This window comes from Sceloporus occidentalis, unplaced genomic scaffold, assembly GCF_023333645.1.
Source record: "Sceloporus occidentalis isolate IW3139 unplaced genomic scaffold, rSceOcc1.0.p SCAF_17, whole genome shotgun sequence".
NCBI classification, from domain to species: domain Eukaryota; kingdom Metazoa; phylum Chordata; class Lepidosauria; order Squamata; family Phrynosomatidae; genus Sceloporus; species Sceloporus occidentalis.
This window is the reverse complement of record NW_028316997.1, coordinates 2,093,656-2,119,870: the sequence shown is the minus strand read 5'-3', so window position 1 is coordinate 2,119,870 and position 26,215 is coordinate 2,093,656. Positions and strand designations below refer to the sequence as shown.

At 38.3% G+C, this 26,215-nt stretch overlaps 1 protein-coding gene across 1 annotated transcript in view; it reads right to left on the bottom strand.

Moving 5' to 3' along the window:
• Positions 1-26,215, bottom strand: part of LOC149302740 (neuron navigator 3-like) — a 251,034-nt gene that overhangs the window by 177,330 nt on the left and 47,489 nt on the right. The window lies entirely within an intron of this gene.

Sequence of the window (26,215 nt, the reverse complement as noted above, 5' to 3'; positions counted from 1 at the left end):
TATTAGGACTCATCATGCTGAACTGAACCGTTACCAGTTTTTTTTTCCTCGAAAACTGGTAACTTTATCTCAGGGGGAAGTAGTACAGAAATTAATATACAAACTAGTAAAGTGTTGTAACAAGACATTATGAATAAAGATACCCTACATAAAAGTATCACAATTGTGACGCACACATATAGAATGGTTACCATATTAGCAAAAAGCAGTTTTGGTTCAGCTGCACCAAAACTGAAGTGATCTAGCTTTTGTAAATGATGTCCTAGCTTTTAATTGTGCTAGAAATGTCTGTCATACCAGCAATATGCATGTTGGATTTGATGGATTATAGAGAATTATCAGTCTCTAGCAATGGAGGCGCTAGTTTGCTTGCCCCCGCTCCTGGTTTTTTAAGCATGTGATGATTAAATCCGGCTCTTATGAGCTATTTTACCCAGTGATTATACTTGTTTAAGTGGACTCCCTGATTATTTAAATCCATTTAGGTTTGGGGGACTTGAGAGTGTATCCTCAATAGGATTTTAACACAGGACAATAAAAGTGTTTGCCGTCTTCGAATTAATTTTGATATTCAGCATTAGGATTCATACAACGAAGAAGCAATCTTCAGAACTAGATGCTCTTCATTCTTTATATACCCCTTCCTTCCATTCTTAGATTGTATTTGCAACATTGCCCTCTGACACTACAAAATCTAAAATAATGTTGTGTATATATATATATATATATATATATATATATATATATATATATATATATCCCTGTATTCCTAGGCATCCAGATAAGGAATGGGTATGGACTGTTTTTGCTTTATGTGACTTATCAGTATTAGAAAGGTTTTGCTTCTTTAACAGAAAATTGCTGAAAAACTTTAATAAGCAAATATCCACGTGTGAATGTTATAATTGTGGCAATTCTCACGGGAAGTATGATTTTTTTTAAACAACTTCTTACTTTCCACCTATTTGTTTCACTGGCTCCTGATGAAGCTCTCTGGTATAAAAATAAATTGTGTACTGCTTTTATTTCCAAAGCTTCTCTGTCTTTATCTTAAGTCTCCTAATTGCGTTAGACAAAGGACTCTGGATTCTATGCGCTTCCTACTCCCACCATCAGACTGCTCTGTACTCCCAGAGGTGAACAAAGTTATGACAACTCAAACAGATAATAACTTCCTTTGATAAATGTTGTAGGAAGGGATTTCTGATAAGAGATAGATAAGGTTTGTGAAATGTAATCAGTGTATCTGAAAGCTGTGTTACTTATTCTAACATCAGTCACATCAAAATGTTGCAGAAAGACAAGCCAAACTGATTGTACTATTTTACTGTAGTGATGTTACTTTCTAGAAAATAATCCTTTGACAACCCATCTCCAAGATAACAGCAATAAAAAGCTGTACTTCTTAAAGTGGCCTTTACTTGTGTATAATAAATCAGTGAGTTTCTAGGCATGTTGGTTTGGGATGGATCTGTCACCCATGCACAACATAACAATAATGTGAAAAATGCTTATGTGTTGTGATATTTTTAAGCAGATCAACCATTTTAGATACATTCAGTAGGCTTTAAGCAACTAAACTGATTACTAAACCCAAAGGCCTGTCTGCATATTATTTATTTTTTTACTTTAGAGCATCTAGGAAAAGTTGAGTTTCAATCAGAAAAGAAGAGACATTGTAAATCATTTTAGCTGTCTGACTGAGTGCTGAACTACATATAAATGAATATGATTTAATATCGTATTTCCAAATATATATCCAGCCTCATATGGATTGTGGTTATATTTCTCCATGCTAACAGAGGGTAGCACTTGTTAAGTGTTAAAAGGACAACCCGCACTGAGGGGAAGATGTTAACAGGCTTCTATAAACTAGCTGGCAAGGTCTCAGTGGCAAGTGAGAATCTGAGAATGGAAACCATTGCTATATGAACTCTGGCACACATGTCTGTTTGGGTCGGTAAAAGGGAATTTTAATGTCTCAGCTACACTGGCATTTACTACTGGACTGAAATATAAAACAAACTCCTCCATGAGGTTTCCATTGGCTTAAGGAAAGATTAACATCTGGTGTAAGCATGAGTAGCAGGTTTTTGGCCAGTGCTGGCAACGTCAGGATCACAGAGGAGAAAATCTGACATTGAGGGAAACTTTGATGTCTAAGAGTTCTGTACTGTTCACGCACTCAATAAAAGGAGAAAAACACACAAATAGGTATTATCAACAGGCAAGTGAAATATATGAAAGGTGGGTATATGTATTACAGGTGGCTATATATGTCTAAAATGGCTAGACATAAAACATCAAATTTAATAAAATGTATGAAAAATTTTAAACACTTTATAGTGTTTCTTAAAAATTGATTGTGTGAACTACATAAAATCCAGAGTGTCACGGACTGGGTCCAAACAGATGACTGAAAGGACCCAGCGCGCCCGATGATTGTATGCAGGAGTCACAGTGCAGTAGTTGAGTTTGGACAGGGCTTGGTTGCAGGGTGACCACACTCACCCAGGTGTTGAGCACCTAGGGTTGTGCAGCCAAACACCAGCGCCCTGATATGGCAGCGGATGAAGTCCAGAATGAAGTGAAGATATATCCTGCAGGCACCCTGGAGCAGGCATGAAGCATATCATTAGAATCACGTGCAGGATGCTGCAGGCTGGGAGTATGGAAGCTAAGCAAAGGGTAGTAGCAGAAACATAACAAGCAAGGGACAGGGAGACCAGGCACGAAACATAACCAGACAAGAATAAACATTACTAGACAAGATATACATGATACAGGGCATTACAGTGAACCAGACAAGGAATAAACATTACTAGACAAAATATACATGATACAGGGCACAACAAAGGACAGGGAACAAGGCAAGGAACACAGGGGAAGGAGTGAGGAGCCAGAATCCTCGGACGCTACTCCTTTAAGCAAGGATAGGCCATATTAACTAGGACAAAGGGAGAGGAGAGAGGAACCAGAATCCTCAGATAATACAAGGAAGAAGAGAAAGGTACATAAGAGACAAACAAACATGAATACAGAAACTAGCCTAAGACTGTTTGATAACAATTGGAGATTCCGTCACATGATATGGCCATAGTATGCTTAGCCCACCACTACGCCAAAGTACTCCAATGACGGTGGGTCCTAACGCTAATCCCTGCTGACAGTGGTACGAAACAAACCAAACATGTACACCAAACACATAGCACTGAGACATACCTTAGACTGAAGACTGAGACAAACAGAACACACAGGTGGGGCACACCTTATAAAGGAAACAGAGCTGAAGCAGAAGCAAGGAATGGAAGATCAGAACAAAGCAAAAGGAAATCCAGGAATGGATCGAAGCGAAACAGGGAAACTGAAACAAGACAGATATGCAGCTCCGCAGCCTGGGCAGAACGTGACACAGAGTACCTGGGCTGCCATTAGGGGGAGTATAACCAGTACACCTGTATGGGGCCAGCGTCTTTCCTGTACCAGCCGCACCTCAAGTTCACATTTCATTTTATTGACATGCTTTACGCCTTGTGTCAGTGATGAGAACTGGCATCAACACAATTGTTCCCTGTGTCTATGCAGGCACTGCACGCTTCCTGCAGCTCAAGGGGCCAGCATAGATATTATTATTATCTTTTATTTATATAGCGCCAACAATGTACACAGCGTTTAATACAATACATATATTCAAGGGGTATGACAAGACAAGAATTGACAGACTACAACAAACCGATATATTAGGTGAAGAAAGCCCTGCTCGCAAGCTTACAATCTTGAGGGAATGGTGTGACAAACACAGAGGTTTGCACAGAGCTGAAAAGGTAAATACATATGTAAAGGAGTAGGAATGATTAAAGATAGGGGAAAGGGTGATTAGACTGGGGCAAAGGAAAATGAGGGAGCAGGGACATTGGGCAGAAGGTCATAGGGCTAGGGATAAAGAGATTGGGCACAGGAATATGGGGGTTGGTAGATAGAGACTGTTTCGCAGGGAGATGGGAAAAGCTACAGGGACATGTGAATGGCATAGAGACGTTGGGCACAGCAAGACTGGGACAGTCTTTGGAGTAGAGGGACATTGAGGGAGTAGATTAAGGGAGATAAATGTGGGAGGCATATATAAAGAAAAAAAACAAAAAAATGGGAGGGTGATCGAAGAGCGATAGAGACGGTACTGGGCCCAAAAGTTCAGTGGTGGCCCTGCACAATGCTGTAAACCAATGTCAAACAAGATGCAGATGAGGATTGTCTGCACAGGTAAACATTTTTTATATATAAAGTACGTATTTGTCAGAAGGGAAGGAGTTCAATAGCTATGTTTCATAGTATTCTGTTCACTTACAATGGGGAAATCCAGCTATGGAGTATGGATCCAGCTTGGCACACAAAGAGAGGCTAGTAATATATTTGTATGCATGTATGTTATTAAAAATTACAACTGTTTAAGGGTAAGCTATGGTTACCTGGTTTGGAGTTTGTATTCATTTCTTTTAACCCAGGGAACAAAAGTAGTGGTGTTATATTTGCATCTTACAGAGATGGCATTTTAACATTTCACTATCCCATCCTGAAGCCAATGATACAGTACAGCCATATGGATAGCTTACGGCATTCCTGGTATATTTAAAAGCTTCACATTTTCCCCTTATATTTTCCATATTATTGCCATCCTCTTGGCAATTCACCTGAACTGCTTTATCATCTACAAAGAAAAGGAAATACGATTTAAGCATCTGCTGCAGTCAAAAGCAGACCCAGTTCACATATTTCCTTCCTGACGGAGAACACAGTGGTTCAAGTTATTGTACATATGTGCCTCATAGATAAAAAATACCTATAGGGCCAGGTACTCATTAGAATTAGAGTTAACATATTTTGAGTGTCAATTACAATACAACAAGCTTGATACTTTGAAGGTTATGTATTACAGGTGCCATGTTTAGAAATGGTTGCAGAAAACACAATTTGCACACTTCAATCTTCAAAAGGAGACTTCCATCATTTTTATCAGTGTCAAATTAAAATTTGTTTTACAATCATTTTTATTTTAAAGTTGGTTTTCTTTTTAAAAACAGTTCTAGTCTTTGCATAATGTAATGTATTTACACAGCTGTATATTATCCATGTGTATGTGTTCTAGCTCTTTAATCGTAGCCCTGTCTAATGAAAGTCTAAGGAAGATGGGAACTTTATCAGCATTGCCATAACGAATAAGTTCAGTGTAGTGATATCATATGACTGACAACAATGGTAGCCTCCAGATCTGCAGTTAAAGGCAGTTTATTGAAACAAAATGAGATAAACCATTTTCTTGTCAATGCTTACCTACATTTTTATACACATCACTGTATTTCATGTTTATGTATTTTATGTTTTATATGTTTAAACGTCTCCTCTAAACAGGTTTCTAGAAAACAAAATGGGATTTTATCAGCTAGACGAGTACAGTGGGAAACAGATACAAAGGTGTCAAAACTGCCCCTGTGGCAAGAACCTTAAACCTTATACCGGGCGGAGAAGGTGTTCCCTATAGAGTACATTAAAGGAATATTGAATTTATCCTTTCGCATGTCACATGGGAGGTCATTCAGGACACTGAACTTTTTACATGTCACCTCTCTTTTCACAACCAACTAAAACTGTATTTTTTCTTGTCAGCCAGTGTTTAGCCCTGCTCGCACTGTTCTGTTATAAAGTCATTTTGATTTTCTTTCATGATCTCTAGGAGACTGAAGCATTATAACCACAAGCAAATGGCCACAGTAACATAAAAGATTTCTGCAAACTTCCCAGCAGTGTTCACAATTTTCTAATAACACAAATAGTACGCTGGCCTTTTTTTTAGGTCACGGACGGTGTATCAATTCCACAATTTCTTTATTACTATTCTCTGGTTTATGGCATGATTATTGGTACATTATGAAAGCATGCCGTATCTCATTACTTTCTTGCAATCAAGAATCCTATGATTAAAGCTGTATTTTATACTGCCTAAGCCCTTAATTGCATATGCCTGAAAATAGACCCTGAAATCAGTATAATATAGTACCTAATAATGAGCACCGTGTCTGAGATAGCCATTGAGTCAATCAAGATTCTATTTACAAACTATCATTAAGGACACAAACTAAACAAGGTAGATAATAAATCATAATCTCACAAGTACAGTGCCTATAATTTAATATCCCAGATTACACCATCGATATTGGATTGTCATTAAAAGAGTGCTGTAGCAGAAAAAAATATGTTTTAAAAGGCACTGTGCCTGAATATAGCACAAGACAAAGAACCAGGTTATGGGGTCTTCATAGAAGAAAACAATAGGAAGACTAAATGAGCAGAATGGTTATCTGCTTTCCAAATTTATGCTTATATTAAGCCATATCCATGTTTTACCTCAAGTAGCATAGCAAAGCGTGTATATAACGAGTGGAAGGAGCACACATAACATACTTAAACCAGTATAAGAAATGGATTGTAGTGAAAATTCACTAAAATCCATATCTTATACTGGTTTAAATAATAATTGTATCTTTAGATCCTTTTACTCTTTCTATGGTTTTAGTTTAAAAAGCATATTGGGGTGTTTCCTACTTGATTAAGTGAGCTGCATTAAATTATCTACACCTTGGGTTGTACCAGGGGTGTTGCTAGGGGGGCTACTGGGCCGATCTCAACTTCCTAGCCCCGAATGGAGATTTGCGGCTAAAGCATACTTTACCCCAAGTCTCTATTCAGGGCTATGGGCTATGAGGTAAAGAGCAACAGAATGAATGGTAAAGAGAAAGAGGAGTAAATAGAGATAAAGAGAAAGGGTAGAGAAAAAGAGGATAAGAGATAAAGAAAAAAAGGGGGGTGATAAATAGTACAGAGATACAAAAGAAATGGAAAAGATAAACAGAAAAGGAAGGGATAGGAAGGAGGGAAAATGAGAAAGAGGAGGAGAGATAATGAGAAGGAGGATTAAAGAGAAGAGTGGGATAAAGCAAAAGGGGAGAGATAAAGAGAAAATGGAGAGAGATATGAAGTAAATAGCGAGCTAATGGGAAAGAAGAGGAGAACTAAAAAGCAAAGGGAGAGTTGAGATATAGAGAAAGTAAAGACATAACTAGAAAGGGGAAAATCAAGAGGAGACCTGAGACTCTGAGAGGACTGTGGATGCAATCTGGGCAAATCCTGCCATTTCCTTTTTATTACATTGGTTGAACAATGCACAGGTTTAAGAATAAATGGCATGTTTAACGTTTACACTTATTTTTTTGTCAGTTGTATAAAACTGGTTCATTTCTACCAGTCACACATGCCTAGCTAATCACTAGGAGGATAGAACTCTTGGCCAGAATAAGTGGTACAATACATGAAGTCGAAAGGTACCCAATTATTTTTAAGAAATTGCATACAGCATAAAAACAGCCTATACAACCAATAATATTGCAATATTGTTTGTGTGCATATTTTTTACATTATTAATAAAATGCTTTCTGTTATGGCATGCTGAAGCATTTAGTTAGACAGAAATGTAAATATATCATAAATGCCTTAGGATTTCATAAAGGAAACAAAGTACATGCTTTTATAATAAAGTTATAAGTACAACATGTAAACCAAACTTGGCTCATGTTAACTTAGATACACTTGTACCATTTTACAGTTATGTTTCTATACTCAGTTTTATGTTTTTTTAAGAAAAAATGTGTTATTTTACTTTTTTACTTCATGATAAGGAGACTCAAGTATGAGAAGCCCTCTGGCAGAAGTAGCATTCATGGAAAGTTATATTTAATTCCATACGTCAAATAGTATTATTGACCACGCCGAAACCACTAGAAACGGATAACATGTACAGGCCTCATAAACATCAAGCTAGACTTGTATGAGAACATTTTTGTTATCTTAGCTTAATTGAAAACACTCTTGCACTCCTAATCGTTACAGTTAGTCTATCAAACATTAACACAAGAAATACTTCTTTGACTAAGTAATTTCCATTTTACACCAATAGATCATTTGAAATAAAGTCTAAAATTATCACCTAACTTATTCCCTTAAGCTAATAACTGGGGTTTTTTGGGTTTTTTTCTCAAAAAAGAGTCATTTAAAAATCTGGTTTTAATGAAAGTATCATTACATTTTAATGCAGAAGTAAAAGAAGCCAATGCAAATATTTTTTAAATCATTCTTTTATTACCTTGGAACACAAGCATTCCAAGAAAATATTAATTGATGTCACTATTTTATGTTTAACTTATCCACAATTAACAATAGTATTGTATAGTATACAAGATATAGTTTCCTGACAAATGTAATTGACACACTGATTTATATTTTATCTTCTACATTTATGTTAAATATGTGGAACTTGAAAAAAGGGAAAGGCAAGTATTTATCAGGTATGTATTATTAACTACAGCAATGCACTGCACGTTGTTAATTGCCATACCTAGAGGAGGAACTTCTCAGGTCCACTATCTTGGAGGGCTCCCACATGAAGGGCAGGGTTAGGGTAAGAGAGGGGGTAGGACTGTGCAATGAGTAGGCAAGACTAGGCACACAGTGGTCTAGAAACCATCAGCCCAGAAGGACCATCCAAGAGGTTCATCATTCTGCTGAAACGCATATGGCCTCGGGGGTAGAAAAATATTAAACAAATAATACTACAAAGTTAACTTTTTAAAAAACCTTTGTTGCCTGCCAACCCACAATTATTAAAAATGATATCAATATGTAAGGGAGTATTTGGCCCTCCATAACATAAAAAACACCAATGTATTAGAAATATTACTGTACTCAAGGGATGTTTCTGAACATAAATTGCTTTTTTGTTTGTTAGCAGTGACGCCTAATATATGGAAGAAATTTCAAGCCAAACTGCCAAAAAGCCCCTTTTCTTAATGTACCATAGTGCTAATAGTTATTGTGTTATATATATATGGTAACGGTATGTAGGAAAGCCCTGCTTGTCCTAAAAAGTTCTCTTTTTAGTGTATGAAAACCTTTGGTCATGTAGTAGTTTAAAAAATAATTGAGTTGCTTACAAACAAAAGGACCTGTCTTACACACGCAACTATATACAGTAGACAATGATGACAGTCGACCAAATTTTTGATGGTTTCTATGACCTCTCCCACCTTCTTTACTTTCTTCTAGTGTATACATATTAAAGGAACAGTGCAGGCCCCAAATATTTTATTATTATTTTGAAAACATGTTGGAATCCATTTTGTATGGACTCATGCAAGGACAATGCATCGTACAGCATGCCAACTGGTGGAGACATTCTTTAGTTATTGGAGTTAAAAAGTATAAAAGTAGGACGCATATTTCCTGCGCATACTCATTGGTTGACTAAAGGTACTACCACTCATATGCAAGTATCGTACATACAAAAGTTTCCTGCTTTCCATACAGGCAGCTGGAGGAGAAGTCTCACTTGCTAATGCTAATTAGCTAAAGAATGATTGCATTAAGAAATGCATGTTTCTCATCAGGTGAATATGTCTAGCCTATATAGTATATTATTTTTGTTCAAAGTAGATCTTACTCCTAAAACTGCGGCAAATATTTGCTTCACAGAACTTCAACAACATTGTTACTGTAATTTTGTACAACCCAAAAACTAAAGTAGATTATCACCAACATTAATGCAAATTAAGTTATTTTAAGGATAAAGAAACAATCCACAATGGTATGTTTCACATAAGATCAGAATATAGCAGTATAAAAAACCACAAAGTACACGCAATGAGAATAACCATGTAGAAGACACAATTCACCACCATTTTGGTGTAAAAACTTTTTTCAGGAGTAAGGTTTTATGATGAAAAGTTTTTAACATGTAAATAAAGGCATTGGTAATGTAACAGTTCTGCTACTAAATTTTTTTTACCAAGTTTGTGCTAAATGACCAGAGCAGTTTTTGTGTTTTTGCTATGTCTTTATTAAACAGTGATTGTCCACTAACTCATTTAGTGTACCCCACAAAATAACAATTATGTATATAAACCATCATTTAGTATTAAAAATATCTAAAAATGTGGGGAAAATTAGGGGAAAAAGGCAATATTTTCACAGTTTCACATATAAAAACTATAAATAATCAGTATAAATGGAAAAACCCTCCAAAAATGTACTGTATTTAGGTATTTGTCCTGTTTATGGAAGCACCTCATATGTCTTTCATTTTCATGAAAGGTATTTTCATTTAGTTTGGCACTTACAGGGTTAAATATGAATGACGTGCATCGCTGTTTCTAAACAAGATTTTTTTCAAATGTGGTATGCTGGTAGTTGTGCCTAAATAGCAATAGAAGTATAGATTTTTAGAAAGTTGACATCCCAATGTATTTTACTAGGGGCATTTTAACACTTTTTATTTAACCATTTCATTATTTTTTTTCTCATTTTTAACAAACACATTAGGTCTTTTAGGTTCTGCGGTTTCAAAATTGGAACATGCGCATTACAGTTTTCACAGAATTTTGACAGATCCGTTTGCTGGGTATAAAACAGTATATTCCCTGAAAGCACAAAACCCAAGGACCTCAAAGCCACTCCCTTACGTTTCAGCTTTGCTAAAATAGGCGTTAGCTGATAGCGTAAGGCGTAACACTAGGATCCTGTTGGTGGATAGTTATCAATACGGTTAGATGTTAGGTTACAGTACTGTATAGTAGAGCCCTGCGCGGGACTACTTTTTTAATCCCGCTCCCGCGGTTTTTAATCCCGCTCCCGCAATGTGGGTGTGCCGCTCCCGCCCGCTCCATTTGTGGCCAATCCCGCCCGCTCCCGCCACATTTGTGGCCAATCATGCCCGCCTCCTTACCTGATTTCCCGCGCAGTCCCGCGCGGCTGCCCTCGAGTTGTTCCCTCACGGCGTCTCTTCTCTTGCTCCGCCCAGGAACAAGGCGGAGTCACAGGAAGTGACGTCACATCATGTGACTCCGTTTTGTTCCTGGGCGGAGCAAGCTAGGAGACTCTGTAAGGGAGCAGCAAGAAGGCAGCCTTGCGGGACTGCGCGGGATTACCTGGACCCGCAGGTACAGTGCCTGACCGCCCGCTCCCGCCCGCAGCCCCAGCAAGACCGCCCGCGCCCGCAAGTTTTTTGGCGGGTCCCGCGGGACCCGCCTCCCAGTGCAGTCCTCTACTATATAGTGTTAGTGCTATGGATGATTATCAGATTAGGTCCCTGGCTATTGAAGTGAGATGGATCAATGATTAGTGACCAGAAAGGTCATTAGTTTTTTGTATTATTACCTTAGATTACCTCTCTCTTTCTTTCTAGGGCATGGTGATTCAGGGGCTGCCATAATGATCAGATCCCTCCTTATGGCCTTTCAGTCTTTTCTTGGTCTGTACATCTCATGATACACAGCCAGACTTATAAGAGCTAGGAACCAACAGCAGCTTAAAGGCCTCAAGGTATTTTACTATTTAAGTAAAGTAATGTTCCCCACTGCTCACAAAATTGTGACATATGATGGTATAGTTACACGTGATCAAGAGACAGTGCCCAGAAATCAGGACTGTCCCATGAAAACCATGACTGTTGGAATGAATGACATTTTGTGATCTTATATTACAGACCTTTGTACATTTCCAGATATAGGTCCATAATAGTCTATTATAGTCCCTTGTTTTCATATGAATTTCCACTCTTCGCCCTGATTGGCAATATCTTCCTTATGCATTATTAACGACCTGCTTGAGAAAACTCAGATACTGTATGAAAAAAATTAAAATTCAAATACTGTATAAAAGACAAAATAGATTTTAAAATAAGCTTTTTTTCTTTACACGTATAGTTGAGCAGTCACCAAGTAAATGAAGATTTCTAAATTTGTTTTATACAAGCGAGCAAAAGGCCAAATAATTCCCACATTGTGCTTTTTTGTCTCATATTTCATTGTAGTACAGAAGCCATTTATTATGCTTTTCATAAATGTCTATGGGAAATTGAATATTCATTTATTTCTACTGAATCCAAGAGATCCTTACATTGTGTAAATATTGTACGGACAGTTACTCGTGAAAACAGATTCTTAATACAGTATAGTTCTAGTTTCTAATGTGATAAAAACTTTTCTTACAATAAAACTTGATATGTCATTCATGATTTTTGTACAAAAGTAATGCAAAATAAGATGATCTTTCTTACTATAGGTTACTAGAAGGTTGCTAAGAGTCTGCATTTTTTGTGCTCGCCGGTAAAAATAAAAAAAAAAGTGTACAATCCTATTTAGGAATAGTATTTCACAAAGTCTGATGCCCAATTTTGTTGCCAATATGTATCAATGATTTATTGTTTTAGGTTGACTACAAGATTTGCTGGTAGCGTAAATGTTCAACTGTCGTAACATCTACTCAGGAATATATTTCAAAGACAAGAAACAAAACAATTCTTAGGTTCTAGAATATACGTATGAGTATACGTATGTTTTACATGGCTCCTATTGTCAAGTATATGTTATTAGGTAGGCATATTATTGTTGACATCAGGAGGAGTTCTGGAACATAAAAGGTCAGTGGTGACTGCACACTGTTGTATTTCTGCATACCGACGGTTATACCTGGTTGTTGAATCACAAAATTCTGCTGATTTGTGATACATATGGACCACCTGTATCGGAATATCAACCGCTACTTGGATTCTACATGCTTGGGTAAGTAATACTCCACAGGAACATCCAAATATCAAACATATTCTCTTTATTGCCAGTAGACTATGTAGCTTTAATCTACATATGACTTGAGTCTTTACAATCCTCAACTTCTGGGTTATTTTACAGGGTTCCTTTTGGGTCTTCTTTTCTTCACAATTTGTGTTTTGTTGGCACTTCAAACACATGCTTTCCTAACTGCTTTGCTTGATATTCATTGTTTAAAATACCTCTTATATTTAATTTTTCAATTTTATTCAATCTATTAATTGTAATGTATTTTCCTGCAGGCCCTGATGATGAGCTTGAGCCTGTTAACCCAAGGCGAATTGTGATTCCACATTCTACCACAGCGGCATGGGGTGAGGCAGCAAAGCCGGTCACCAATAAATAACACCTTAAGCCGTAGTAATACAACAGTGGAATCCTGCAACATATGCCTTGCAGACTAGGAACAGGGGCAACATATTATCTGCTTGCCCTGTCACCATCTGTTTCATAGTCAGTATATCCTTATGTGCCTCTAGGATAACATCACCTGCCCACTCTGCCGGCACCAACTGCTTCAGGATAAAAGGCATAGGACGATGCTCCAAAGATCATCATTCGGGGCCAGAGAAACACAAGACATCTGAAAACATGAGATGTCATCTATGTGGACTCCGCAACATCTATTAAAATATATCTTAAGCGTTGTTAACTTTTATTTAAACCACTTATTATGAAATCACTAATGGCTTCAAACTTCAAGTGAATGTAAGCCTGAGAGAATGGCTGAATGCTTTGGAAGGATTAATAGGAAATTCACACTGCTTCAATCATGTGGAGATTACTAGAAAGCAATCTCCCTGGACACCTATGGAAGGGGAGGGTATGACAGTCAACCCAGTAGCTGATTTTAACAGAATTTTACTGTCAAGTGTACTGCTCCATGTTTCTCACCCTCCCTTTTCCCTTTTTTGTTTCTTTACAGTCACAGCTTGGCGGTATCATGACCACTACTCTTCAGTGTGGAGGTTGTCAACAGCCCTCATGGGCTTGGAGAGACGTGAACTGCGGGTGGTTTAAGGCGCTGCAGTCCAGAGGGCTCTTGGCGTATCTGGTAAATAATTCACCTGCTGGTTTTAAGATAGCAGGTGGTACAGTTGCTGGTTCATAAAATGAAACAATAAAGCTGTGGCCAATGCCTTACACCACATATAGATTATGTTTGTATTTTTACTCGGTATGGAGCGTTGGCCTATCTGTTCTTGGTATTGACAAGTCAAGGTCATAATGAGATGGTACTTAGTTCCCCACCGTTTGGCCAAAATATTTCCAGGTGCAATTAATCTCTGTTGGAGACGATGTTCAAATGTAGGAACAATGGCACACATATAGTGGCATTGCCCTGTAATTTACCCCCTATGCTCAGCCATTTCCCACATAAACATTAAATATATGCTCATACAAGCACCAGAATGCCTGATGTTGGCTTTCTTAAATATGGTTCCACCAACCTGCCCACACCATCACAGACAACTAGTTACTATAATGCGTGTAGGTACCAAAAACCATGTTATCAAATATATCCAAAGTATCAAATAAAGAAGAGTTATGGAATGGCACATTTAAAAGGATCATCAATGATATCTGTTTATAGGAGGCAATAAACATAAGAAATAAGTACACAATTTCTTTAAAAAAAAAAGCTTTAACCCCTTGCCAGGATAACGCCATTCTATGCTTCCTTTACTTAGCATTAGCAGTAATGCTAAGACATAAACATTGCTCCTTAAGAGCAAACATTCAATATAGCAATATTAATTTAATCAGTCACATAAAATGCATCAAATCATTTGAAATAATAAAAAAAATGTAAATGTATACAAATGAAGGATTCTGGCAAGCCTAATTGCAATCAGATGTATTAGAAAGTATAAAACATGTCTAAACAGTGAACATTCATACTAAAATAATCCTTAATGCAAGCTTCATTTCTATGTCTGCTTTCGTCAGTCAATATAAGAGATTCATCAAGAAGAAAAACAAAATAGTTATTTCTAGGCAAACATTATCCCACATAGTTGTAAAACATAGCTTATACATCAAATAGATATAAATATATGTAACTGAGCCATGTCACTGATGTACGGCACACCAAAACATTATTGATCTCATGGTTCGGCTCTCCAACCAACACAAGGTTCTTTGATAGGTCAGGGAAAGGTATAACTTGTTATGTGCATAGCAAAGACTCGGTACATCCATACAGTTGTTCATCATAAATATAATCCCCAAGGGAGGTCTGCTTTATGAGGTAAAGGGGAATGTGGCATCCCCTTACTGCATCTAATAGTTTGGTAACTTTAAACTGGAGCTGTATTTTAAAAAGTAGTACTGCATTTGTCAGAAAGCTTCTAAGAAAATATCCAAATATATGTTTCTGGTCTCCATAGAGATGAACTGACTTGAATTCTGTAACCTATGAATTTGCAGGAAAGTAGAACATTTCAACTCCATTACTTCACTATATATTATGAAGAGCCAAACTTGGCACACCCAGTTTTCAAGGCGGCCAGCCGTAGCCAAGATCAAAGTAATGCATATTCTTCATTTTGCTACTACCATGACTTACTTTATTTCAACCAATTTCCTCCAAACATTTCAAATGACAAACAGGCACATTTTTTTATGGAGTAAGGCTACGGTTTTGGTTAGGAGGCAGGACTTTATAAAGATTTTGTATGTGTTGTGACCTATTGATGGTTATTTATAAGGTGTTTCTAAGAAGAATATATGTTACTTACACAATTCAATATATAAACAAATGTCCTGATGTGTCTACACAGAATATTGTGATCAATATATCTGAAACTGGTACACCAATATCCATCAAAAATTCTGAGATCCTAGAAAGTAGAGACATCTTGGGAGGAAAGTGGGACTTGGGTTACAAAGAGAGACTGTCCATAGTAAAGGCGGACACTTGGGAGGTAAGATGTTTGGGCAGTAAGACGACATAGAAAGCTCTGGCTAGGAACGGGTTAAAATGAGAAGTAAAGGGTTCAATGAAACTGAATAGTATTTTTGTTTCATATATGTATACCATCTGTGTATATAAATTTAACAAACTGAAACGTGTGAAAAACACTTAAATGCAAATAGTTAATACACAAAACAAACTATCTCAGTAGAATTGATTGATAGACATGCACTCATCAAAGAAATTGTGTTTTTATGGTTTGTCACATTTTCACAGTTACTTTGTAGGTTCAAAAGGTTTACATTTCTCATCATCAGTTATATAACTACTTCAAAGAAGCACGTGGCTTACCATGTACTTTTCAAATTCTGTTTTTTAAATGCTAACAGCAGATCAAGTAAGTCAGCTTCCAAGTTCCTAAGAGGTAAAAAAAATCCCCAACATACTTTATTCCTTTATGAATCTTCTTTAATCATTTCACCTTATTTCAATGCATATGGAAGAAGTCCACTAAAATATGGTCTCCTTTCACAAAATAAGTTAAACATTACAACTCAAATAAAAACATGTACAGACGCAAAGAATTTCAAAACTACTACTCTTTTGAAGTATATATATTGACACAGCTAATCATATTTATGGCCTTTCAGTCTTTTGTTGGAATGCACATCTCATGATACACAGCCAGACTGATAAGAGCTAGAAACCAACAGCAGCTTCAAGGTACCTTACAATTAAATTTCCTACTGCCCACAGAATTAGGACAGTGGCATAGTTACACGTGATCGAGAGACAGTGCCCGGAAATCAGGACTATCCCATGAAAACCATGACTGTTAAGAGGTATGACCTTTTGTGATCTTATATTAAAGACCTGTGAACATTTCCAGATATAGGTCCATAATAGACTATTATAGTCTCTTATTTTCGTATAAGTTGTTACCCTGTGCCCTGATTGCTTGAGAAAGCTCAGATACTGTATGAAAAGATTAAAATTCAAATACTGTATAAAAGACAAAATAGATTTTAAAATCAGCTTTTTTTTCATTTACACATATAATTAAATAAAAAATAAAACCAGATTTCTAAATTTGTTTTATACTTTTGTCTTGTGTACTTCAACTTTCAGCAAAATTTGGTTAATAGTGAGCAAAAGGCCAAATAATTCCCACATTGCGCCTTTTGTCGCATACTTGGTTGTGGTAAAGAAGCCATTTATTCTGCTTCTCATAAATATCTGTGCAATATTTAATATTCATTTATTTCTACTGAAGTCAACAGATCCATACATTCTGGAAAGATTGTACTGACTGAAGTTACCTGTGTAAAAAGGTTCTTAATACAGTACAGTTCTAGTTTCTAATGTGATAAAAACACTGTCGTAAAAATAAAAAAAGTGTACTAAAGTAATGCAGGATAAGATGATCTTTCTTACTATGGGTTACTAGAAGGGTTTAAAGTAATAAAAAGTACTTGGGTTATCAAACTTTTTGTAATAACCATCTGTATGAATTTGACTGCATTAAACACATGAGCCGTTTGAGCCAAGGTCATTGAAGGAGGAAAAATGCAAATCATACAGTTTACTTTATTGATGCCTATTTCATAAATCTGTAATTATATATAAAAAAAAATCAGTCCATATTTGATATGCAAGTAGATATTACATAAGAAAAAGATTTAGGATGGAAGACATTGGAAAAGAGCATTTTTTTTCTTAGTCCAGTTTGTCTTTATTGTTTTTAGACCTTGGAGGTTATTTTCTATCCTGGCCCCAAAGAATATTACTGGCTTTACCGGAAGAATGATGCCGCTTCCCAATAACTCAAAGAATACAGCATAAAGGGTCCAAACGCCTAACTCTTCCCCATTTTTGCATTTAGCTGTAAGCATGTATTTGGTTCTATGTCAATATATAGTATAGTGTCATACGTTCATGAGCATGACAGCCAGACCTCCCACAAGCCTTGCAGGATCAGGCACAATTATTCTCTTTGCAAATATTCCTTGTTTTGCACCTTTGTTCCCCTGTGAGCCTTAATGAAACACAACAGCCCCAGCATTACAATTAGGTTAAATATTTTTTTAAAGAAGAACATCATTAGTTTTCATTTGCATTTACTAGATTCAGTGTGTTAAGTTGTTAAATTAAATCAGAAGGACTATCCTGTTAGAATTGGGTGTCTAATTAAATCTGTTTTTGCTCAGCATATATAGTAAAGTTTGAGGCAGGTGTGACACATTTTGTGAGAATGCTTTTGAAAATAGACATGTTAATAGTTTATTTTTTAGCATTTAATAAAATGCTAATTGAGTGAACAGAAGAAGAGTCCAAAGTAAATCACTACTTTGGTGTTGGAAAAGATTTTAGCACTACTAGAGTAAAGACGTTCAGTACTGCTGCCGCTGCTGATTGCGGCTCCTGGTAGTTCCAACTCCAAGTAAGGCGGCTTCGGCCTACTTGGGATTGGTTTATCAGGAATCACACGTTCTCACAGACATTTCCAAATTGTTTGTGCTCGCCGGTAAAAATAAAAAAAAACATAATCCTATTTAGAAATAGTATTTCATAAAGTCTGATGCCCAATTTTGTTGCCAATATGTATCAATGATTTATTGTTTTGTGTTGTCCACAAGATTTGCTGGTAGCGTAAATGGGCAACTGTCCTAACTATCAAAGACAAGAAACACAATAATCCTTAGGTTATGGAAGATAAATGTATGTTTTACATAACCCAAAAAAAGGCTTAATATCTCTTACATCCTTGAAAGGATGAGCAAAAGCCATGGTCCCTTATTGTGATGTCAGGTATATGTTATTAGGTAGGCATCTTATTGTGACATCAAGAATTCTGACATAAAAGGTCAGTGGTGACTGCACACTGTTGTATTTCTGCATACCAATGGTTATACCAGGTTGCTGAGCCACAAAATTCTGCTGATTTCTGATACCTATGGATCACGTGTATCATAACATCAACCGCTACTTGGATTCTACACTCTTGGGTAAGTAATACTTCACAGGAACATCCAATACCAAATATATTCTTTTTATTGTTAGTTCCCTGTGTAGCTTTAATCTACCTCTGACTTGACTCAACTTCTTTTAAACGTTCAGGGCTCCTTTGGGGTCTTCTTTTTGTCACAATTTGTGTTTTTTTGGCACTTTTCTTAATCTGCACATGCTTTTTCTGAATTACATCTTTCATTTTCTTGCTTTGCTTGATAGTTTTTGTAGAAAATATTTATATTTAATTTTTTAATCTCTTAATTGTAATATATTTTCCTGTAGGCCCTGATGATGAGTGTGTGCCTGTTAATCCAAGGCGAATTGTAATTCTCCCATCACATTTAAGAGGTAGGAGAGCAAGAACACCTGGGAATGTTGAAGCTCTACCACAACGGCGTGGGGTGAGGCAGCGAAGCCGGTCACCAATAAATAACACCTTAAGCCATAGTACAACAGTGGAATCCTGCAGCATATGCCTTACAGACTATGGACAGGGGCAACATATCATCTCTTTGCCCAGTCATCACATGTTTCATAGTCAGTGTTTCCTAATGTGGCTGCAGAAAAACACCACCTGCCCACTCTGCCGGCACCAACAGCTTTAGCGTAACAGGCATAGGCTCGTACTCCAAAGATCATCATTCGGAGCCAGAGACACCGAAGACATATAAAGAACATGAGACGCCATCCACGTGGACTCCAAGTGCAACGCCATCCATGTGCAACATCTATTTAAATATATCTTGTGAAGCTTTATTTACTTTTAATTAAACCACTGATTATTAAATCACTAATGGTTTCAAACTTTTTATTTTATTAATTATGCCACAGTTCAGAATGTTACACCTGAATCATGCTCCTTCAGCCAAACACTCACAGAATCTTGAGAGATCTGCCCAGAACAGTGATGTCATCTTACCACTTGTTCCATTAAGTGATGACTATGCCATGAGAAGTAACCTGGCACCCCTAACCTCTGTTAGATTTTAATATCATATATATTTTCTCAGAGATTTCATTGATGGTATGTAAGAAAATACATACATTTTTGCAGCTGATATGATCATAATTTCAGTTTTATGACATAAAAATATTAACACTCCAGGCAGGTAAGTCAAGAGACAAATGATTTAAGGTCTAATATCTTAGGTTTTGAACCTAAAGTAAAACATGTCTTTAAGACACAAAACTCCAAAGGTGGAACACAGACTTAGGTAGTTTGCAGATTTGAAGAATCATTGATGGCTAATGTGAGACAGTTCTGTACTACAGAATAGGCCTCCAGTGAACGTAGCCCAGACAAACACAGTAAGAATTCAGGAAAGCTTTGGAAAAATATAAAGCTTTCCAAAAAAATAATAATAATAATTATTGTTTTATATAGCGCCATCTAATTCCGTACAATGGGTATAAGTAAAAAGCTATTTGAAAAGGGCAGATTATAAGGGCTTCTCTAGGTTCTGTTCTGCAATCACTCTGTATCTGTATACAATACTAACAAATGTGAATTGCAGTACTAATACCAAATAAAATGAACTTCTGCCAATTAAACTTATTTTCCTTCTCAACTGAATTTTATTTGAGTGAAAACATTGGTTTTTCTAACAGGGTTAAAGGGCAACATTTTTAGATAGTTTAGTCCCATTTTATAGCCGGATTTCAAAGCAATTAACTACCCAGGAAGCTGGGCTGTTTAGTAGAAAGTTATTTTTGGCAGCCAGGACATTTACATGTTCAGGGAGAGACTAACCGTGTGAAAACAAATCACAATTAATAATAGGAAGCCGTTAAGGGCCTCACATAGATCCCTTTCTTTTTATCATCTGCAGGATAGAGTTCACTGAACATAAACTTAATCTGCGTGCAAGTCCTCATTCAGAATCTAAGAGCGTGTGGTTAAAAGGCACTTTCCTACTTATAGCATGGGGTCTGTAGCAGTAAAATAAACCTTTTTCATCTTCACGTTCAAACGTTCTCCTGCAAAGCTCAAGTGGTAAAATAAACACGTGAGTTTCATGCATATTATTCTACTAAGAAACCTGTTTTCAAAGTTTATAAAAATACGAAAAAATAATAAAAAATGTAAAACGTTAGAACTGATCCTCTGTAAATGTGATAATACATCAGAGAACACTCTTTTTCAAAGTACAGCAAAAGAAATTCAGGACATATTAAGTATGCTTAATGTATATGTATATGTCAGAACAGAGGAAGAATTATTTTCATTGGAGTTAAAGCAATATTTTAGATGTAGCATATACAAACTATACAACAATCACCAAAATATTTACAGAGAAAAAGATCCTGAATGGCCAATACTTCACTTTCATGGTTAAGGTATTAAAGGGCTAAGCAGGTCTAACCGGTATAATGTCTGCCTAAAATAGGGAAGAACATTTGTGAAAAATCCCCCCCTTTATCTATGCATGGCCAACTCATTCCACCTTGCAAATTAAGCCCACTAGAGTTTGGTCTTCTAAGTGTGATATAGACCCCAATATGTTTTGTGAAAAATGTGTTAACTCAACTAAAATACTTAGGGTACAACCTCTACTGTAGTATGTTTATGTACTGAATAATAAAATCATTTATAGATGCTTTATAAACAATATTTTAAAATTATAATTGATTTCTTATTTCAGAGATAAAGTTTTAGGGGAAGTTATTTAGAAACAATTACTACAGATGGAGAAATGTTCTCTACTTGTAGATAAAGAAAAAATTCATACCGTGTAATATACAAGAATGCCTTTAGTGGCATAAATAAAATGGTACTTACAAACAAATAAAAACATAAAAACAAAGCTGGTCTCACTGCTGAAACAGAACTACATTCAGAAGCACGTATATCCTTCAGACTTCTAGAATCAGCCACACTGTCCTCTGTATCTGCTGCTGCCTGCCTACAGCCCTTTTATTGTACAATGTGTAGTAATTCTGAGCCGTAACAATGGCTCCTGGTGTCTGGGGGAGGGATGTGGGTCATGCCCAACACTGATGTTATAGTCACTTCCGGAAGCGGAAGGAAGCAGATGCACAGAAATATTGCCATGGGCAGCTAAAGTGTGGCCCTCACCGTGAAGTTTGGGATATAATGTCATTATGTCATCTTAAAAGCATGTAGCACCTTTTAATGAGGTCTATGGTGGCTGTGCTGAGCAGGCACAGTCTCCACAAAATAAATAAACCGGTTGCCCCCTTGAGGCTGGCAGGATACGTCACTGGAGTGAGAGTAAACTGGGTTCATGTAACGCATGTTACTGGACCCTGCAGTAAAACCAGGGGTGCCTGCAAAATGTGTCTGTAAAGAAATGCTCCAGGCAAGGTGAGGCTGTGATATAAGGAGTATGTTTTAGTGTGAGTTTATATGTGTAAGTATGTATTAGGGAAGTGTGTGTTACAGTGCATAAGTGTAAATTTGTGTGAATGTGCTAGTTCTAATGTTAGTTAAGGGGGCAACGAGCCAAATAGTGCTACTCAACTTTGACTCCCCTAAGGTCAAAACAATTTGAAATCAGGTGGTCACAATATAGTATACAAATGCAAAACCATGTATTAATCAAGTGAGACTGTAGAAACATACAGAAACACATATATCCATAAACTTTAAAGTTGGTATGAAACAGTTATCCAAGTACTATCTGACATAAAAAAATATTTGGACATTAACTCCCACTCAGAGATATAATTACAGAATAATTTCTCCTAGGCCAAAGGAATCCAGCTTCTGAATGGTTTTGTTTCATGTTTTACACTAAAAATATGTTGTGTGCCAAATTTAAATTAAGAACAAAAGTCAAAAGATTGTACATCAGTTCTGGGTTTGGCCACTGGACAGAAAAGATAAAAAAGGAAAAAAGAGGTCTACCATATTTAGAAAACTAAGTAATAACCACAACTGGAAGAACAAAACTGTGGAAACAAACAAAACTGCTGTACAGAGAAATCAAAATTACATAGGAAAGTATACCAACTCAATACAGAAAGATGAAAAAAAGGATATAAACGGGATATTTGGGTAAAATAACATCTACATGAATTTGTTTAAAATGAAACTCTGAAGCCAGATCAAATGTCCAGTAAGAATTTTAATTTCCAATTGGGTGTTTTGGAGATTTGGTCACACAGTTGAACTTTTCTTATGCTTGATACAACAACTGAATATTGTTTTCTAGTTTACCAGTCTCAGCTTTCATAATTTCCTTGAATTTGACCCACACTACAAAAATAATAAAAATATGAACACATCTTACATGTGCTGCTATATCTTAAGGCTTCCTTCCTCTATTGTTATTTATTTCACAAGGTAAAAAAAATAATGTGAGCTACAATATATATATACACACATTACATTTAAATATAGAGCACCGGCAGATTCTGTAAAACAGAAAGGGCAGTGTAGGGAGAGGTGAAAACTAAAACTAAAATGCCACTATATGAAGGTGACAATAAAATTGACACACGTTGAGAACTACTGGTAAAGAAAGAGAAGAGCGTCCTGGTGATAGTGTGCAGTGGCTTCTTCTATGTGTTTAGGTTTTGTTGAACAGATCCCAGACTTAATCATCCGGAGGGACCCTCTGGCTAATTGTGGTCTATGAGACCTTTGCTGTTAAGTAGGACTTCATTAGCATAGCCATAAAAAAGTTATCTACAATTTCTACCCAATGATCAGCAAACTGTGTAATACTATTTCCAACACTGGATTTTAAGCGCAATGATTTTCTTTCATGAGACTTTCCCAGTAAATGCATAAGAATCCATAGGAATTCCAAAAGTGAATTCACACTACTGTCAGGACACGGGTGATCAGGTCGGGTAGGAGCCCATGCGCAGGGGATACTTAGGGTTCAGTATGTAACCCACGGTGCATGATTATGCAAACAAATACACCACAAGCAGAAATCCAGGTAATGCAGTGTATTTTATGTATATAACAGGACCAGCAAATAAGGGTAATACAGGCAAAGCAAGAAACCAGACGTATGGCAAAATAAATACCGGTAATAAGTCTTTTGGCAGGGAGCCCGCTTGGAAGGGCACGACAGACAGAGAGCCCGCTTGGAAGGGCGCAACAGACAGAGAGCCCGCTTGGAAGGGCGCGACAGGCAGAGAGCCCGCTTGGAAGGGCGCGACAGGCAGAGAGCCCGCTTGGAAGGGCGCGACAGGCAGAGAGCCCGCTTGGAAGGGCGCTACAGGCAGAGAGCCCGCTTGGAAGGGCGCAACAGGCAGAGAGCCCGCTTGGAAGGGCGCGACAGGCAGAGCCCGCTTGGAAGGGCGTGACAGGCAGAGCCCGCTTGGAAGGTGTAATGTTTCTGTTGGTAAATGCAGGTAAGGAATCCAGTATGCAGGAAAGGTAGGAACAGGAACGGTTCGGACAGAGTCCAAAGAATAGTTGAGCAAGCCGGGTCAGGAATGGAGAAGGTAACGTAGTCAGGAGTAAGGCAATGGTTCAGCAACAGGAGGATCCTCAGACAAGCCGGGTCAGGAGTGGAGAAATCAGAGTAAACAGGAACAAGCCGAGTCAGCAACGAGAGGGTAATCAGACAAGCCGGGTCAGGAGTGGAGATATCAGAGTAGCCAGGAACAAACCAAATCAGGAGTAAACGCAATATGCAGCAGGGAACAGCTCAGCTGGGAACAACAACCGAGCACTGAATGAGTGTCAGTGCTCAGGTTTTAAACTTGCCGCCTCTCCAAGCCCCGCCCCCAGCTGATGATGTGGAGCTGTGCGTGCAGCGTGATCTCCACTGAGGCATAGAGAGAGGGAGGGGGCGTGGCATGTGTGCGTGCTCCTCCTCCCTATTCTGGAGGGGCGGCATGGGGAGCAGCAGACCCCGAGTGCCCACCGGACGCAGGCACCGAAGATTGTGCACCGAGACGAGAACGTCCCGGATCGTGACAGAAGGGCGCGACAGGCAGAGCCCGCTTGGAAGGGCGCGACAGGCAGGGAGCCCGCTTGGAAGGGCGCGACAGGCAGGGAGCCCGCTTGGAAGGGCGCGACAGGCAGCGAGCCCGCTTGGAAGGGCGCGACAGGCAGCGAGCCCGCTTGGAAGGGCGCGACAGGCAGCGAGCCCGCTTGGAAGGGCGCGACAGGCAGGGAGCCCGCTTGGAAGGGCGCGACAGGCAGGGAGCCCGCTTGGAAGGGCGCGACAGGCAGGGAGCCCGCTTGGAAGGGCGCGACAGGCAGGGAGCCCGCTTGGAAGGGCGCGACAGGCAGGGAGCCCGCTTGGAAGGGCGCGACAGGCAGGGAGCCCGCTTGGAAGGACGCGACAGGCAGGGAGCCCGCTTGGAAGGACGCGACAGGCAGGGAGCCCGCTTGGAAGGACGCAAAGCAGGGAGTCCGCTTGGAAGGACTCAAAGCAGGGAGTCCGCTTGGAAGGACACAAAGCAGGGAGTCCGCTTGGAAGGACACAAAGCAGGGAGTCCGCTTGGAAGGACACAAAGCAGGGAGTCCGCTTGGAAGGACACAAAGCAGGGAACCAGGAACAGTACAGGTGCAGCGCCACAGCAGGAAAGGTCCATAGACTTTAATACAAAGGCCCTGACTGAAGGGCAGGGCAGGTTCATAAAGGCAGGGTAATCCAGGTAACAAGGCCCAGCTGGATGTAGACTAGGGCTCAACCCAGGTAACAAGGCACACCTTAGTTCTGAGTGCTCCAGAGGGCGGAGGGTGGCCACTAGTGGTCGCAGATGTAAACGCCACAGGTATAAAAAAGCCATGGTTCAGGCAGCGAAAAATTGGTTCCTGACAACTACCTATTCTGTTCTTCCAGAGTTATAGAAATGTGGCAGCTGCATTTTTTTAAAGCCAAATTAGGAACTAAGATGTCATTCACACCACACATCTGGCACATATTTCATAAGCTTGTGTTTTACTGATGCATGATGGCACAAATGGCAACTCGTAATATTGAAGGTTCAAGGGTTTGTAGGGCAAAGTGCGTGTTCATTTTATCCAGAAATACCCAGAATGCCCTTATGCTCCTGTTATCCATTTTTTCTTTACTTTTATAGCCTAATCAGATCTGTCAGACCCCTGCACACAGCTTTCCTAGAGTCAGTTCTGGAGTACATCATGTGTATGGACATTCATTCGGCCAAAGGCATCTCCTTCACAGCATATGTGTGAGGGGCATCAAAGTGGTAAATACATATGGTTTGCAGAATCCCCCCATGCATTTCCAAGTGAGACATCACAGAAATTTAAAGGGGCCGTGCATTAAAGTGCATTTGATGGCTGGAATGTCCCAGTTAGACACCTCTGCATGATAGAGTGAATAAACATTTTCACGTAACAAAAGTCACATTAACGTTACAGAGTAAGCTTTTGCACCACGGCCTGCAAAATAAATGGGATAAATTAGAAATCATTGTGACTTTGTGTACACAGTGGCATTGTTGCTATAATTATTTAATGCAGAATGGGCACAGATTTCAGATAAATCAGTAATTATAATGCCTTATTATTATATATAATTAATCCTCAATAGTAAAATCAGTAAGCTTGCAAGCCTTTGTTTTCTTCATGCAGGCATAAGTCCTAATTGTGACATATTTTCTAGGGAGCAAATAACACACA